This window comes from Thermobia domestica, chromosome 1 (assembly GCF_964235325.1).
Source record: "Thermobia domestica chromosome 1, izTheDome1.hap1.1, whole genome shotgun sequence".
Lineage (NCBI taxonomy): Eukaryota > Metazoa > Arthropoda > Insecta > Zygentoma > Lepismatidae > Thermobia > Thermobia domestica.
In genome coordinates, this window is record NC_137454.1 from 66,535,358 (window position 1) to 66,554,258 (window position 18,901).

An 18,901-nucleotide genomic window follows, 5' to 3' on the forward strand; every position below is an offset into this window, starting at 1 on the left:
CACAGTTTTGCCAACTTACTGATTTTAAATTTTTGGTGAAAAAAAACTAATTTTATTCATATGTCATTATACGGCCAAGGGTTCTGAACCTGTCTACGTGTGCACTTAACAGGTCGTTCCCTTTCAGATACCATATATAACTGCTACCAGGTTATAGAAGGATTTTTTATGGACACTCTGTATATTTCGTAAAGACAGTGATTATTATTTTCGATTTGTACTTTATTCTGCGATGAATATAAGTTCTTTCTTCGGTGGGAATTGCTTCTTTCCCACACAATTGGACAAAGAAGTCTTTCATCGCTTTTTCATATATATATATATATATATATATATATTTAAAACATTGCTTTTGGTGAAAAAAACATTTCAGTTAGTGACGAACCATTTCAGTGCTTCTCCCTGACTTATTATATGCACAGTATATATTCTATAGTTATTGGGAACTTAATTAAGTGCTTTCTTTAATCGCTTATGAAACATTGCAATAGATTAGAGCAGTCTAGACCAGAACAGGTATTCAAGTGACCATAGTGGCACCAATTGCGTTGCTTTGCAGTCCCCTATCTGTACCTTCTCACGCCCGAGTTGTCGCAGTGTCTCGTCCATTGTAGACAGTAAACTAAAATTTAACATAAATTATTTTCTGTATTCTTTTTATATGTGCATGCAGGTGAGTCAACTGAGTAATTTTTTGGAATGTACTGCCAACACTCTTCGGTCGACCATTGCAGCCCATACCTTGAGCTTTGGTGCTCAGGGAGTTTGACTCCGGTAGTGTATGCAGCCACCACGCACGTTGCGTTGGGAATCAAGTATTAATTTCTGTTAAGGGGCACAAGCTATTAGCCGGTAAGGACGTTTTCTTACGGCTAGCCCCAACTAGTGAAGTCCCAGGTTCACAAACCTTGTGCGTACATGTCAGTTATATACGCGTCCTCCAACATCAGCATTCTACTTTCTCTGTTTCATTTGCTGAAAACTCATCTTTACGCTTCAGGATTGTTGGGCGCAGCAACTGGATTCCTACGCAAGATCGTCCCAACAGCTTTTCCCCAGTGCTAATCCCCCAAGTGTGTCAATGGTGTGAGAGAAGCATTTGCAGTGAAATCTGAATTACAATCGCATATATATATAAAGGGCTACATTGCATAAAAAGGCAAAGTGTGATTATAGTGATGAAAATCATTATACATATTCTGTGTTCAGTGTTGTGTTACTTCCTCTTCGTTATTTTTTAACATAATAGTATTCTAATAAATAAGTATAATGTTATTTAATCTATTGTGTTTTCGTTGTTTGTGTGAGTGATGTTTGTGTGCGTTATGGTCTGGATGACCGTCTGATCGTCCGTGAGGTTTTCGAGACGAGACACCCGAACCTCTCGGCGCCTAATGCTCATCTCATCATTGAGACCAACGAGCAATTTGTAACTCTTCTTGAAGAGGTCCTTCATCGTCCTGTGCAGGTAAGTTCCAGTCTCAGGAGAATACTTATTGGTAGGACCACGAACCACGAACAGCGACCAGATCACTCGAATTGGTTACAAATAAATGTTCACCCCAATAGAGACCTCGAATTGGATTGGTTACAATTTCATATATACAATAGTTACCTTACTTCTTGAATAGCCTTCATATATATAAAATTACAATTCATAAAATAATATATTATTTTCCTTTTATCACAATATTATTCTTATATTTATTTAACAATCAATTTCATTCTAATTCTATAAAATTATCGATGAGAATCTATTATTTAAAAAAATAGAATACGTTTGTTGCTTATTATAGGTCCTAAAATAGATTCTATAATTTGATGCCATTCATACTCGTTAACAGCAAAATTGGTGTGAGTTAGAATACAATATAACATGTTTCATTATTCGGGCATGTTTAACATAAACTTGATATACAATATTTGAATTGATGCATAGATATAATTGCATATAATATAGATGAAGAACGAATTACAAAGTAATCAACAATATTTAAAGTGAAACAAAACAAGAATTAATTAAATATGTTTTGTCCGACGCCAGAACTTTAGCTCAAGTTACATTATCAAAAGCTTCGATTAGGTTGCATTGAATAGCACAAGCTTGAGTACAGTCCTGTATGTTATTTACTTCAGCAGTTCTTTGGTTGAAAATTTCTGCCACATAGGTAATTATTACGAAATCTGGGAGTTCGTGAGGAATTAGCTCGATTATTTATAGTATTTCTAAAAACAGTACTATTATTATTTCTATTTCTTCTGAAGTTAGGTTCTGTCGTATCGTCGTTACAAGTAAATCTAACATTACCTCTCGTACTATGATTACAATCCTATTTAACATTGACATTTCGAACAGGAATATAATTAGCTTGATTTCTATTACTATTACTTTGCAATCTAATCTGACTTTGATAATTTTGAACCATCATTATTAAATGAATGAAATTTATATATTGCGACGAAATCAATATTTGCTGAAGCTTAAACGGTAGTAATATCTTCATTGATACTATAATACGTGATTCCTGCTGGTAAGGATTGATTTGTTTCAAGCCATTATATGCTGAGATTACAAAATCGGCAAGGCTTTTGTCGACTTTTGGATCAACCCGTCGATTCCTTATTTGGCATCCCTGTCTGCTAACATAAAGTCGTTTTCGAAATTAGCTACCAAAGCATTTTTAAAATGGGAATAGTTAATTGTCAAACTACCTCTAATTACTTTGTACCATCGAGAAAAAGGTAGTAAAATATGCGGTAAGATTTTAAGGAAATTGGCCTTATCTATGCCAATTAACTCGCATTCTTCCTCAAATTTCTCTAGAAAAGAACTCTCTGGGATGTATTCTGATCTGCCACTGAATTTATTTAATGACCTTATTTCACTGAATTTCAAGCAATTATTATTACTAAAATACCTTAGATGTCGTTTTAAGTGATTCCTGTGATGTGATCTTACTTCATTCTCAGTATTTGAGATTGTGTCCTCCCTGTCAGAAGAGACTTCTGATGAGTTGTCTTCTTCGCAGTGTCTGGACTCTGTAACGCTCCTGTCCCCCTGGGCTAGAACCGGAGAGAATTCAGAATAAAAATAAAATATAAATAAATTAATACTGAGCTCCGCCCAGTAATTCCCTAGAAGACGGAACTAGTGATGAAGGATCTCAACGCTTCTATCTATTCAAGTTGATTAATAGTCATATGGAACCATCCAATACTTCTCTTAAGAAAAAACTATATATATATATATATATATATATATATATATATATATATATATATATATATTCAAATATATATGAAATAACAAGACAAATTTCAATCTTGAATAACAATTTTATTACAAATTCAGGGTAGTGTATATGTACCAAAGCGTTTGAATGATGCATATGCACTTTATAGACCAACAACAATAAATAACTAATGAAAATATATATATATGAATATATCCGCGATTATTAAAGCAATTAAAGACGAAATCTGGCTATAAATATATATATGTTTTGTAAAAATCTGAATAATGAATTTAATAGTTAAAAGAAAGTACGATCCAATCCTCTTTTCAAATTTATTAAATCGTATTCTAAATCGTCAAATTATCAAAGTCTAAGCTCTGATTCAAATTCTAATACAATTCTAAATTTCTTCAATCTCGAAATAAATTAATGAAATTTTTTGAAATGATGAAATTTTGCAGTTAACTCGTATGTTGCTTCAAAGAATAAAAGAAATTGGTTTAAAGCTTTCCCCAGAGAAAACAAAATTGGGATATTTTTCATTAGATGTTTTAGGTCACACTGTTAGTAAATATGGTTTGTATATTTCGAAACGAATAATTAACTCAATCTCCAACTATCAACGTCCCAAAACAAAGAAACAAGTCAAAAGTTTTTTAGGATTGGCTTCTTTTGTTCGTTCGTATTTACCTAATTTCAGTCAATTAGCAGAAGCGTTACTTTCTTTGTTGAAAAAAGACGCTCCTTTTCGTTGGAAGGACGCACAGGAGACAGCATTCTCAACTACTCATTGTACAGTAACTCACAATATTTGTATAATTTAATCAATTCTCAATTTCATACTCTAAATTTAGAAAATAAAGAGATTGCCAATGTAAATTTTAATTAAAGCTGACGAAATTAATTCAGTCGAAATATTTACGCTTAATATAAATAATATAAAAAAAATAATAAAGAGAAGTATTGGACTTGGGTTGTTGAATTAATTTTCAAAAATAAATCCAATCGGATTATCCAAAAAAAATATTGAAATGATAATGTAGGAGGAAAGCAAATATAACTCTCGATTCTGCAAGAACAGAATTCAAAAAAAAAATGTGGATCATGAACCAAAAAGAATTTCAAAGCAGAAATCCAATTAAAAAAATCTATAGAATGAAAATGTGGGAGGAAAACAAGTCAACAAAAAGTAAATTGGAAAAGCGAAATCTTTCGTATGCAAAGCAGAGCAGAACAACGATCCTATCGGACAACCTTTTACACACACAAAGTTTGACGCAACAGTCACTATTAACTAGAACAAAAATGTTCACTCACCTTCTTAAAAATTACTTATTTCCACTCTTTACCTCCTCTTTGCTGCTTAACCATATCCGTAAGTTGTTGTCTGACTTCATTCAACACTCACGCCAATCGAGAAAATTCAGTTTGAATGCCTTATAACAACTGTGTTCTATTTGGGGGGGGGGGGGGCTGCACAAGTAGCTCAAGAGCCCGAGAAGAAATTGCTCAATAAATCCAGGCAATTTAGTTGGCCAAAGAAACCACAAGTTCATAAAGGACCAACGTCTTATATTACAGGTTATAATAACCAGAATTGGCTTTCAATAAAACGCCAAAGAATGTAATCACTGAGCTACGGTGCGAACCTTCAGATAACAAAATTTAACGTTATCTACTGTAGTCCAATCGGCCTCAGAACAAATTTTAAAGAGTACGTAGCACACGTCTTTTGTAATTTATATTCCTTTTCCCGCATTAGTGAGCTCCTCCGTGGCTAAGCGGTTAGCGTACGCGCCTTTGGCGTGGGAGACCCGGGTTCGATTTCCGGCGGGAGCTCATGTGGTTCGGATTCCACGTTAATCAGTAGGTCCACGTCTCATATAGCCTTGCTGCTGAAAGGGACGCTAAACTAAAATCAACTCAACTCTCCCGCATTAGCATGCCACCATCAAAAACTAGGTGAACAAGAAATTTTGTTCTTTAACGGAAATTATTTTGCCGATTTTATTCACAATTCTAATACTGTCCATATATAACTTAATCATAGATTTAGGCTCAGTTTACTTTCCTTATTAAACCAAGGATGTTGCCACCAAACCACTACTGATTCGGAAACATGAGCTATACTATTCATAGGATAGCAGCCAAAATATCTACTGCCTCATTAAGTTCAGATCTTATTGTCATAAATAAATCTTATGATTGTTACTCTGAACAAAACAGGAACTAGCATGCTACCACTGCACTAGCCTTATTTTTATGTGTCACCTTTAAGAAAAATATCAGCAATACCTAGTGTAACTGGTCAACTACACATATTAAAAGGCACTATAACTCTGTTCTATTAAGCTTATGAGAAATAAGCATTCAATCATCAATTCACTAGTCTTACATTCATGCACAATAAAGTACTGGCTATAATTTAAAAGTCCGTTACCAATAACTTGACTAATATAACAAGTTATTTTTTCCATTTGAGGCATAACCTCTTAGAACCTTGCTTAGTTCATTCTTTGGAAAAAGGTTACGATATTCGTGCCTTAAATACAAAAATCCCCTAACCATGTTATCAAAAAGAGAAAAATATAGTAACATAAGTTTCGGCATTCAAACTATTTTTGCTCGATACTCACTTGCTCCACTATACATTCATTCTCTACGACGAAGAAAAAGGCTGGACACAACAACTCCAACAGGAACAGACATAGCGGAAAACCTTCTTCACGTCAGGAACAAAGCGTTAAGACAAAGCAACCAGTTTGCGTATCGAGGAGAAAGGCGTGGAGGGGAGGGAACCGCACCTACACCGACTCACGCGAACTACCGAATCGTCTCATACATTGGCACTCTTCACTTTCTATTCTTTTTTAACACCTATTTTAAAAGGAGAAAAATTAACCATTATTATTATTTTTTTAAACAGAGCGACTAAAAGACTCTTTCCACAGACCTTTCATTTACATATTTTCCAATTATTGACAATCTTATTTACATTTTATTTTATTGTTTTTTATTTTTTATTTTTCTCTCTCTAATTTGTGAAGAAGCATCCTGGAATGGGAATTACATCAACGACCGCAGGATGGTTTCTTTACAACTCAGGTCTCCTATGTTCATCATACACGACATTGAGGGAAGAATCAGGATTACAGTTGGCCTTATCTATGATCTGGCCAACAAACTGATTTTCTCCTTAATAGTATTAATCTCTTCTTGCAGTCTTCGAATTTGATTGGCAAGTTCGTTGACTTATATTTCGACTACGTCAGCAATACTTCTCACCAATGCAAAACTATAAATAATATGTTCCATCCTATTGTCAATTATTTCCAATTTGGTATTTATCTGTTCCAATTTGGAATCCAACTGGTGTCCTATATGTTGTGTCATTTGTTCCAATCTGGTGTCTAATTTGAAATCCATTTGTTGTCCTTTTTGCTGAACCACTTGTTCCAATCTGGTTTCAAAGTTTTGTGTCACTCGTTCCAATTTGGTGTCCATCTGTTGTGTCACGGAATTCATTTGCTGTCCTAGCTATCGTAAAAGTTTAATTACGTCCGTTGAAGTCTCCATTTCTGGAATATCAACTTTAACTTTTGTATTGACATTCATTATAGGTCTACTATATATTTTTCTTTTATTACGTAGTAATAGATACTCCGTGATGCTGAGTGACATAGTTTACTAATATTCAAACTGAGATCTAAAGTCCCCGGTTCCGGAACCATAAAAATATGTAACGTGAATTCTTTCGTAGGCTACGTTACATTTCCTGATTCTAAATGTTTATACAGCTCACAAGATTATCTAGAATGACACAACACAGTTATGCACTTTCAAATATATATTACTATTGTTCAACATATATCTCACATGTTGAAAGATAATAATATATATCTTTCACATAATAATATACTATATCGTTCGTCACATTAAAATATTATACATTCAATGTACAAAAGATGGTTCTTCGTTATATCTATCTTTCAAAGTTACCATAACAACGACATTAAACAGATAAACAACTCGTCATAGCAACCAAATTAAGAAAATCTCTCGATAGGATACAAATATTTAAATTATTTCTTTCTATTTTTCTTCTTCTCCTTAAATTCTTGTTCCTTTAAAATAGCACTTTTGCCCGAACATATAAACAATATTTAGAAAGTACATACAAAAATAGACATTACCGTTGTAATATACTATCTAGGAAAATTATAAGATGTGCAAAATCGAAAAGAGAACAAGCGAATCAACCAGGGAAATTTTGTAGGGCAATAACCATTGATAAAGACAAAGAATCCTGGAACATCATTGATGCGCAAGACTTACCATAATTCTCATCTTTAGTAATAGTCTCATTCCTGTTAAATTGTTCCAAATATAAAAGAAGCACATATACCACTGTTGGTTCGTCAAAGGAATTGAAACATGAGATCACTTTTTGTTTCGAATGCATAGTTCCTAATGCTAAATTACAACTATTGCTTAGTAACAGGTAAATACTACATATAGACAATTTAACGTTTAACAAATTATAGCTGTATTAAATTGGAATGCTACAAAACTAAATATTTAATTTCTACAATGTATTGGTATTAATTTTTAATAATAATATATAAAATAAAATAATCATGCAATGAAAACTGAATAACTCATAGATCACATCTGATGAACTTTATAGCGAAAGAGTTTAAGGAAAGGGAGATAATTTAAATTCAATAGAGCACGTCATTGAGAAAAGAGAAGCTCAATTTTAAAATCGTTTGTAACCTTGAGCATGAGAATCATGCGTCATGAAAACAGCAAACTAAATGAAGTCAATGAGTAAGGCAGTATTTTATTCCGAATGGGAAGAACTAACCAAATGTAAAATAAATCGCAAACTATCCTTTCTGCCATCATAGCTGTTGCAGGTCAATTAGCTTGCGGCAAGCTGTACTATACAAGACAATTAGCTTGCTGCAAGCTTGTGGCAAGCTAGTTAGTTACATCAGGGCAAGGATTCCGGCAAGCTTGTCTTCACAAGTGGGACGCAAGTCAAATTATCTCAAATGCAAGCCAAGTATAGGCGAAACTCATCAATAACAAGCCTTATTTAGCTAAATGCAAGCGAACGACACGCCAAACAAGCCATATAGAAGCTTGCGGGAAGCGAATTTAGATAAAACAAAGCAGTAAGAAATCCGTATATATCGACAGTCTGACTAAATCTATGCTACAATATATTATTCCCTCACCTTTCAAATTATTGAAGCAAATACACAGTCGTGAAAACACCCACGTCTCTCATCTGCTTGTACAAAACATTAAAAGAAAAACATAATTGAAACGGTTTTATTATGCCAAGCAATGCGTTCTTTTTTTTTTTTTTTTTACCGTCGTCCCATTTAAAGGGTTTTGCCCTTTCTTCGGGTAAGCAATGCGCCGTTGCTTCTTACTAATATCCAATATCTTGGTATGTTAGCCGCGAGTACTTGAAATTTTTACCTTTTTATATACAAACGTAGAAAAATGTTTACACTTGAAACACAACGTTCAAATGAAGTTTATACTGTAAGTTAAACTTTAAGTTTATGTTAAAATATCTGCAACAATTCTGTATTCTTTCGCGAAATAAGTAGGCTCAAATCTGCTGCAATCTATGTTCACATTTATGTTTTATACATAAATACTACAATTTGTTATGCCTCATGGTTACCGAAATATAAGGAAATAAAACATTATATGTACGTGGGACTAGAGTACTAGATGGCACAAGTAAAAAAAATAATTAAGTTTGTCCTTAATTCAAGGTGAATGCTAAAAAGACGCTAACAACGCGAACACTATCTTGTCGCCGAAAGTTAAGGATCAGCGTCACGTGGTTTTTGAGAACAACTAAAAATCGAAAGCCCGCTGGCTTTTTACTTCAATCTAAAGAAAAGCGTCTCGCAAGTGAAGCATGGGTTGTTCGCACTACAGCTTGCGCTAAGCAGAAATAAGCTTTTGTGTATAAGCGAAAGCGAAATAAAATCAAATAAAAGCAACAGGCAAGCTTGCAGCAAGCAAGCATGCTGTCTGGGTGGTGATTAATACGTCAGAAGCTGTGGAATCGAATATATTAACGAGTGTTAATTTAACGCTTATTTTATTCTTACTTGAAACTGCAAAGTATAGATATTATAGTCTAAGTTCCCATTTCTATGATTGTGTATAAATGAAATATATTATTGAGATTTATTTACAGTAAATGTATTACTAAGAGAATTCTTATGGATATTTAAGAATAATAAAAAGAAAATGCTAGGTTAATGAATTAATAGGTGTGTATGGAATGTTATTTAACATTTATTTTCAGCACGTTTGCAATATTAGCGTTGATCTAAAACAAAGTTATAATGTTCATTGCAGGTTCATTAATATTAATACTTCACGTAATATTTTTGTTCAATGTTAATTTTAAAATAGATGTACTTTCTATCTAATGAACTGCCATTATATATTTTGCATTATTTTGCTTTCGCAACACTGTATATTTTGTATTAATTCTTTTTGTTAAATCATATAAATTTTAGATAGCATTCTGATTATTAGTTCCGTAACTATATTTCTTGTGCTTTTGCATGTAGGTGGGGTATATTTTGCAATTACAATTTACAGGATTTACAATTTCACGGATCGATGTATTAAATCAACATTTCATTTCCAAATATATTACCGTATTGTGAAGTATTATCGCAAGATTTGAACGAAACGATGAAGATAATAATCTCTAAGACAATTGATTTATTAATTGGTCAGGGTTAACGGAAACGGCAGCAGCGAGGCTATGTGACGTATGAGAACATTATTTTAGTTAGGAAGCATTCCCGGGACATTTCGAACCCTTAATGAGGTGAGTAACATACTCAATATCTTGTTTGATTTACGTTCCGCTTGTTATCATGTAATCCTAATAAGCACGATCATTGGAAGCATCATATTACTATTAATTACTATTAATGAGTACTCTTCCTTATTTCAGTGGCGGCTTCAGTCGCGTTTTTTTTATTGTAATATCTAAATCTGAAAAATATTTGGGTTACTTAATATTATGGTTCTATAGTTAGTTTAATGAGCGTTTACTTTTACTTTGGATAAATAGAAATCTAAATACTTCCAAGTAACTCAGATTCCCATTCCTTCATTATAATAAATATTTAATATTTAACTTGAAACTAAAAGCAACAGTTCATGAATATAACATTTCTATTCCCGTATATTCTTAACATGGATGGGTATGTGAAGTCTGAATTTCCGATAGTCATGTTCGGAATATAATTTTTTCTGCAGCAAGCAGATTTTTTAAAGAAACATATTGGTTACCTGAAAAGGAAAAAATGAAATTAAATTTTTAAGTTTTACGTCCCACAGTTATGCCGGTTAGGCTAAAGGAGACGGTGATGAGAAATGAGTGAAATGGTGGAATGAAGAAAGTGGGAGGAAACGGGAGAACTCCGAGAAAACCTACGAGCACGGTGTTTGTCCACAACAAAATCCACACGCCGCGAGCTGGGATCGAACCGGGAACCCGAAGGACAGGATATGAACGCTCTATCACTGAGCCACCGCGCCCCCTCTACCTGAAAAGAAGAATCGTTACTGTCTGTGAACAAATATCACCAACTTTGCTTTGCAGAGTACACAAGCACTGAGTCTCACGATTAAGGATATGCGTAGAACAGAACGGTGGGCATGCTGAACATATTGTAATTGTAATTGTCTCATGTGTGTTACCTCTCTCTTTTTCTGGTTATTAAAGAATATGTAATGTATTAAAGAGTATCTATATTAATGTGTCATTTAAATAATCTTTATCAACATCTATGTCAAATTTTAACTTGTTAGTAATTACTTCCAATTCAATGAATTTTTAAATCAGTTTGACGGTAGTTTTCGGAACTTTAAAATTTAGAGCTAAATATTTCTAAAAGTATGCATTTTATCGAATTTTTTTTCTTTAAAAATATTGTGTTATCTATGTTCTATGAAACGACACTAAGTTTATGTCTGTATGTTCACCACAGCGAAGATAATACTATTTTTATCTGCGTATTGTTCATTTGACACTTCCAGCGGCCATTTTCCATTATGGCCTGCGAAGGTCACCTGAGATTTCAGGGGACTTTTTGTATGTTGTTTAGAACATCGTTCCCAATATCTGTACTAATTTTTAGCTTGTTATCTGAGCTTCATTTACTGCACTACTATATACCTACCCTCTACATCCAGTCTTTAACAACTGTGTGCTTTGAAATTCGCGATTTATTCGTCGTATTCGCAGTAAAGTATATAAACAAGAGAGCAAACCTAGTTTGATGGAAGACAGATTTTATTGGCAAACAAAGCATTGCCATGACGTTTTAGATTAACTGCTCTAGGCTTCATGAGTAACCGTACCGTGACCAGTTCTATTCCATCCTGCCGACCTCCCCTTTCTGCAAACCAATTTGTCTTCTTCTTATATTCGTCATACCTTGGCCAGTTTGAAATGAACTTTCAGGCTTTGTAATTTTTTTAAAATTCAACACCTTTACTTCCTTTCATTTTCGAATGTTTCATTGTAAAGAACATGACTAAGCTTCATTTCCGTAATGTGGCAAAGATATAGGAACAAACATTTCCAAATCACACCTAGGATCGAACCCGGTCCTTCAAGTTTGTAAACAAGGGTCTTACTGACTATACTACTGCATCTTCTTTCAGGACATAAAGCGTGTTTTTTCTTCATTACTATTATTCGCAAGTATGAATAGAATAGAACAGAATAGAATACTTTATTAATCGTTGAACAACTACATGTTGTAATATACTTCGTCATGAACAAAATTAATACATATAATAGAAGATAATATACAAGAAATAAATATAATAATAATGATAAGGACAATAAAAATGAATATAATAATATTCAGTAATACAATATAAATATTAGTATTACATTAACTTACGCTAGGTGTTGATCCTGCCCCTCCTCAAAATCTTTCAAACTACATAGACAGAAGTCTATAACCATATTTTTAATATATCTTCTGAAACCTGTTAAATTCATTACATGCATAGTTTGAGGGAGCATAAACACACTGCTGAACAAGACTGCACTTATTTAATATAAAAACACATTTACACGTGACGTTTCGATCTTCTAGCCAAGATCCTCATCAGACGTACACTCTGAGTGTACGTCTGATGAGGATCTTGGCTAGAAGATCGAAACGTCACGTGTAAATGTGTTTTTATATTAAATAAGTGCAGTCTTGTTCAGCAGTGTGTTTATTTTTCTAATTTCATTCGCAAGACGTTGACTATGTTTGTGTGTCAGTTTGAGGGAGCAAATTAAATAGTTTTGTTAAATTATATTTGTAACTTTGCTTTGTCTTACATAATCTAACATGTGGCGTATCAATGCTAAACTTAGACCTAGTATTATATTCATATATATTTACACGTACAGTAAACAAATCAGGGTTCTTTTGTATGAACATAAAAAATTGTATACGTATATAGATGGTGTAGTCATGATTCGATATTTTTTTAAACAATTCCCTACTGGACACTGTGTCTGGTAAGCCTTCAATACACTTTATCGCTCTCTTTTGCCATTTGAAAACAAAATAAACTCCAGTAGAATTACCCTATAATAAATTTCCGTACAGTAAATATGGATGAAAGTTAGCGTACTATGATGTTATTAATTCATGTCCCACACTTCTCTAAGCTTCCTCAAGATTACAGAACCCTAGTGAGCTTTTTACATAGTTCTTGTATGTGTACTATTCAATTTAATTTGGAGTCCAATCTTATTCCTAATAGCTTAACTGATTCGGAGCTATTTAATTTGTAATATTGTTCAGATAGAAATATAATATTTCTGTATTGGAATTATTTAAAACTAGATCATTGGATTGAAACCATAGAGAAGACATCTTTACAGCTTCCGTATTTTTACGCTGCAGAATCTTTAAACTTTTATCATTTCTGATTAGTGTCGTCAGCATAAAGGGCGGATTTACACGTAAGTAGTTTGGCAAGTCATTCATATAAATAATAAGGAGAAAAGGCCCCAGAACCGAACCTGGAGGTACACCAGTTTAAATTTTAAGTTCACTAGATCTCGCATTTTTGATTTTAAGAATTTGGCGACGATTGCTGAGGTATGATTTTAGCAGTCCGAGTTCTATTCCTATTATTCCATAAGACTGTAATTTAGTTACTAAAATATCATGTGGTACCAAATCGAAGGCTTTACTTAAATCAAGAGGAGCGGCACAAGTATAGGAGCAAGATTGAAAACCATTAATTATTTCTGAGACGAAAGATTCTACAGTTTTGATAGTGGAAAGTCCAGATCTAAATCCAAATTGTGCATTGTTTATTAGGAAATTTTGTTCAAAATATAAAGACAGTTGAGCTTTAATGCAATGTTCAATAATCATAGAAAATGGTACTAGCGAGATTGGCCTATAATTATTAGGGCCGGCTTTGTTGCCTTTTTCATATACGGAAACAGTAATATTAGTTTTGAGACAACCAGGAAATATTCCTTCACATAAAGTCCAATTTACAAGGTACTTTAAAGGATGGAGAATAATGTCGATAATATGCTTCAGTATTACAGTAGATATAGCATAGAAATCTTCGGAGTGAAAGATTTTCATATTCAACACCATTTTTAATATTTCGTCCATACTAACTTGCGTCCAGTTAAATACCAGTGATACCGATTGTCCCATACTTAGTAGGTGGATCATTAATACCACTGACATTATTACATGTTTTACGTTATTTACAAAGAAATTGTTAAATTCATCAGGCATAATACCCATAGGTTCGTTTACAGTTCCAATACCTATTTCGTTTTATATTACAGAACAAGCAGCTTTTTTTATTTATTGTTAGCATTAGATATAAAAATATAATTAGCTTTAATTTTTGCTTGATGTAATTATTTCCTGTAGATTCTCTTTTCCCTAAGGCATCTCTATCTCTCACATCGCCATTCTTAGCCCTGATCGTTTCCCCTTAGTTGAGCTAGTTTTGGAGTGTACCAATTTAGTGGATTCTTATTTTATTACCATAATTAACTTTTCTGAATATTCCTGGACAGCAATGATTAACCCACTTATTAATTATAATTCAAAAATATGGCAGGTACCTGATACATCATTATATCCTAGCATCTTTTTGTCTAAGTTAATTTCACTTAAAACAGACTTTAACATCGAAATGTTTTTATTGCCTAAGGATCTATAACTTAGTTCATTCGTGATCGATTGACTCATCAATTTTAGACATTATGAGCCAGAGACCACTGTGATCTGACAAGGATGGTTCTATAGTGGCACATGATATGTTAATTTTATTTTAATTCTTTAGGACATTATCAAGACAGGATTCTTTTCTTGTAGATTGATCGTTTGCGTGCTAATACCCTAAGGATATAAGAGTATCACATACTGAGCTTGTACCTAAATTGTCAATTCTGACATTAACATTTATGCCACCCATATACACAACTTTATAACCTTTATACCTTTCGATCGAATTCTTAAGTTTTTCCCACTGCATCAGAAATACATTTAGATCCGAGTCAGGAATCCGGTAAATTGAGATAAGTATTAGCTTAATATTGTTGAATATGATACCGGTCAGTTCAATTATGCTTTCTACACAAAACATATTTGTGTCGCGTATTTTATATTCCACTACTGTACCTAGTCTTAGATTGATCGCAACTACCCCACGAATCATTGTCTTTCTACAATAGATGGCAGTTCATTTATAATTAGTAGGTACATGCATACTAGTTTCTTCATTTACTAGCCAGTGTTCAGTTATACAGAGTATATGACACGGAAAATCATTTAAGAATATATCTACTTCTGATAACTTATTTCTTATAGATTGAATATTAATACGAAACAGCAAAAGCTTTGATTTATTGTGTTCTGTAGAGGCACTTTTTACATTATTTGCAAAGTAAGGAAAATTACATTCAAAGATCGTACAAAGGTAGAATGTTTAACCTAGCTTATAGTGAGACAATCCGTTATTATTTTATCCTTCTACATATATGATTGTACTTTTCATGCAACATTTAATATTTCATTACTTGCATACATCTTACCTAAAGCGTTAAGATAGAATCCATGCATAGTATGAATTTTTTTGCCAATCTTACTTAGGTCAACTACACTGACATTTTTGAAATGAAATGAGTAAATCATAGCGATAAGGTACAGTGAAAATAAGAACATTTGTAAATAACGAAACTTGTAGTTCTGTTCTTAGTGTCTGTAGAAATACACTGACTTCATTTTTCGGAATATCTTTCGTACCAGCTAGAAAGACTACAAGGTCCCTTACACCCACATCAGCACGTTCGTGGGTAGTTTCAATACCAACTTCATTGAAGGTTGCACCTGGTTTTATAGTTGCTTTGACTTGTTGATATCCTTGGTGTTAAAGTCTAGGGACTGCACTTCTTCCTTGACTGTCTGCGTATATGCGAATCATACCCGTTGTTGATGGGTCCTTTACTTGCTTGTCTTGAACACGATTCTTCTTTGTACAAGGAGAACTAAAATTATCGTCTGATTTGTTTTTGTCACTTAATACTACAACTTCAAGGGCAAGAAATCGATTTTTTATTGGGATGGTTGACAACTGCATACTGCCATCATATTTATTCGTCTTTCTCTTGTTTCCCCGTATCGTAGTCCATTTATTACTATTAACGCTGTTGCACATATTTGAATGTTGTTTAACAACTATGACACTTCATCTTTGTGAACATATTGATTTTGAACTAAAGAAGTACTCTGAAGCCATACAGTGTATTCGGTTGATTCTGAACTTTAGCATTTTTTTCTTACAACCTCACTACACGTTTTACTATTTAGCCTTACACTCATCATCATAGTCAGTACCGATACTCTGTAACTGTTTTTGGTGTTGGAGTTTATGGACATCCTGTCCTAAAAGTTCAACAACTTTTCTTAACGACGATAGTTCTTCATATAGTTTAGTAATAATTTCAACTGAAACTAACATTTCATCATGTCGATTGTCTCTTGTTTTTTCTCTACTACTGCACGGGATGCACAATCAAGTTAAAACACTAGTATTTTGTCAATTAAGCTACACTTGCCGAAATGAAAGTATTCCTGGCATCTTACGCGCTTTACACCGTTCTTCAATATTCTTGTACAATTAGCACACTTCATGTTATTAATGTTTTTTCCTGAAATATGGAAAACATCCAAACTACCAGACACAATGTCTGACATCTTTGATTTAACCTCTACGGTCCCCCAGTACAAATTTGAGTACATTCATTTTAATATTACGTAGATATATGTCGTTTCATTTCAATCGCACCCTTACACGTTAAGCTTCTCAAGTACTCATTCGAGAACAAATTTAGTGCACTCTGGGTCCATCAGATAGTAGCATTGAGCATACAGTGTTAGATTCAAAAGTATGGCAGCAGCCGGAGAGGAAGGGGTTGAAAGTCCTGACAAAAAAAACGTGAGTATATTATTTGATTTACCTTCGGTATAGTATAAAAAATTATTTTCTTGTAGTTTAATAGAAACTTCTTGATATAAAAACATTACTCATGATTTGGACGTTCTGTACATTTCAGAACTTAGTAAAAATTATCATGTACTTAGATGAGTACTTCGGGTCTTATGTATACATATTATTCCCCTGTACTCATTTGAGTACTTTTCATATTGCTAGATATTTTTTATCTTTCAAAAGCTATTTTAAGTTTTGTTTTCTTTTAATTGCATTTAGAAATAAATATGCTCCATTTTGTAGATAACTTATCTCATGATTCCGAATCACCAGACAAAATTTGGAAAGTGAAGTCAATAGTTGATGAGACACAACACGGTTGTAACCTGCTGCCACAAACAAAAGTCCGTTGCTATCGACGAACAAATTATACATTTTTCAGGACAGAAAATAACTCAAGGTTTGAAGCAGTATGTTCCTTCTAAGCCCAATCCTTTGAAATTAAAAAAAAAATGCTCTAGCAGCGTGTGATGGTTTGGTTTAATTTTTTTTTGAAATATCAAGGTAAAATACATTTCCTGAAGAGTTAGTGAAAGTGTATGGAGTAGGAGGAGCTGTTGTAAAAAATTAGTTGAACCAATGGATTCTGTAAAATTTGTTTATACTGACAAATTCTTTACTAGTGTGTCCACTGCTGAAAAAGTGTTGGAGGAAGATGCATATTGTACTGGTACAGTAATGCGAAATAGAACAGGAAGAGCATTTAAAAATCTGAAGAGTGATAAGGAAATGGTAAGAGGCGAAGTGATGTCGTATGTAAAAGTGATGGTAAAATAATTATAGTTAAATGGAAGAACAATAAGAGTCTTCTCTTGTTATCTACGGCTCTTGGTAGTTTACCACAAGATCAAGTCCTAAGATACAGCAAAGAAGATAAGTATCATGTTTGTGTTCCTAGGCCTTCTGTAGAAAAACATTACAATGATAAAATGGGGGTGTAGATTTGCAAGATAGATTGTTTTCGTACTACAGAATCTCCACTAAGACTAAGAAATGGACTGTAAGAGTATACACTCATTTCTTGGATTTTGCTGTTGTATTTTGAATAAAATAGATTGTAAGCTTGCAGGTACACCAAAAAAGACGATTTTGATCTGTTAAGGATTTAGATCAGACAGTGCTAATTCTCTATTAGCGTCTGACCCAGAAAAGGTGCCAGTCCCAAAGTTGACAGGCCAAGTAACAATAACAGTAAGGTGATTTCTGTGAAAAAAAAGAAAACAAAATGTTATGCATATGCTTCAATATCATGTAAAGTATGATTCAGTAAATCACTGGCCAGATCATGTCCCTGGTAAATCACAATATCGATGCAGGTTTGAAAAATGCAGAGAAAGAACAAGGATTAAATGCATAAACTGCGAAGTTTTCCTTTACTTGCAAATTAGAAGTTGTTTTCTTGCGTTTCACATCAAGTAAATCCATTCACCGGATTTGCAAGGTTATATGTTATGAAAACAACAGTGCATGCTAGATAGTATTACACATGGCAAATGTAAAGTTATTCTCGGGATGTAAAATGCATGATTGTTCTAATGAAACATTGAATGTACATGATTATGTTAGCAGCTTATTTTATAAGGTACTGAAGGTAAAAATATACAACTAGTACATTTTCTTTATTTCTCATCTTGTTAAGATATATCACAAAATTATAGCATAATTTGTTGTAAACACTGCAACAATATTTTTTGCGATTAACTTTTGATTTTTCACTAAACAATTGCAAAAAGTCGTTTATGGTATGCAGTGAATTCAACTAAATTCTCATAAGTAATTATACTCATATTGAATTATCACGAATTATGTTAAAATAAATAATTTTGCTTCAAAACAAAACAACTAAATCTTTATTGATACCTGGCTTCTAATACTTGCTTCGTTTCTAGCAAAAACATCCTTTAGTTATTTTTATACTTACAATAAATATATGTAGTACGCCCCTAAAGTACTCAAATGAGCACATGCCCTCCCACTGCCCCTATGGCACATTTTAATATGAAATTGCTTTTAATATACTGAGATACATATAGCTAACTAGAAAATATTCAGAAATA

The 18,901-nt window shown here is 33.2% G+C and overlaps 1 long non-coding RNA gene across 1 annotated transcript in view; it reads left to right on the forward strand.

The window, feature by feature from the left end:
• LOC145685692 (uncharacterized) overlaps window positions 1-18,492 on the forward strand; it is a 162,319-nt gene extending 143,827 nt beyond the window's left edge. The window contains exon 3 of the long non-coding RNA XR_014131467.1: window positions 17,088-18,492. This is a non-coding gene — a long non-coding RNA (uncharacterized LOC145685692). The remainder of the gene's footprint in view (window positions 1-17,087) is intronic.
• The last annotated feature ends 409 nt before the right edge of the window (window positions 18,493-18,901 follow it).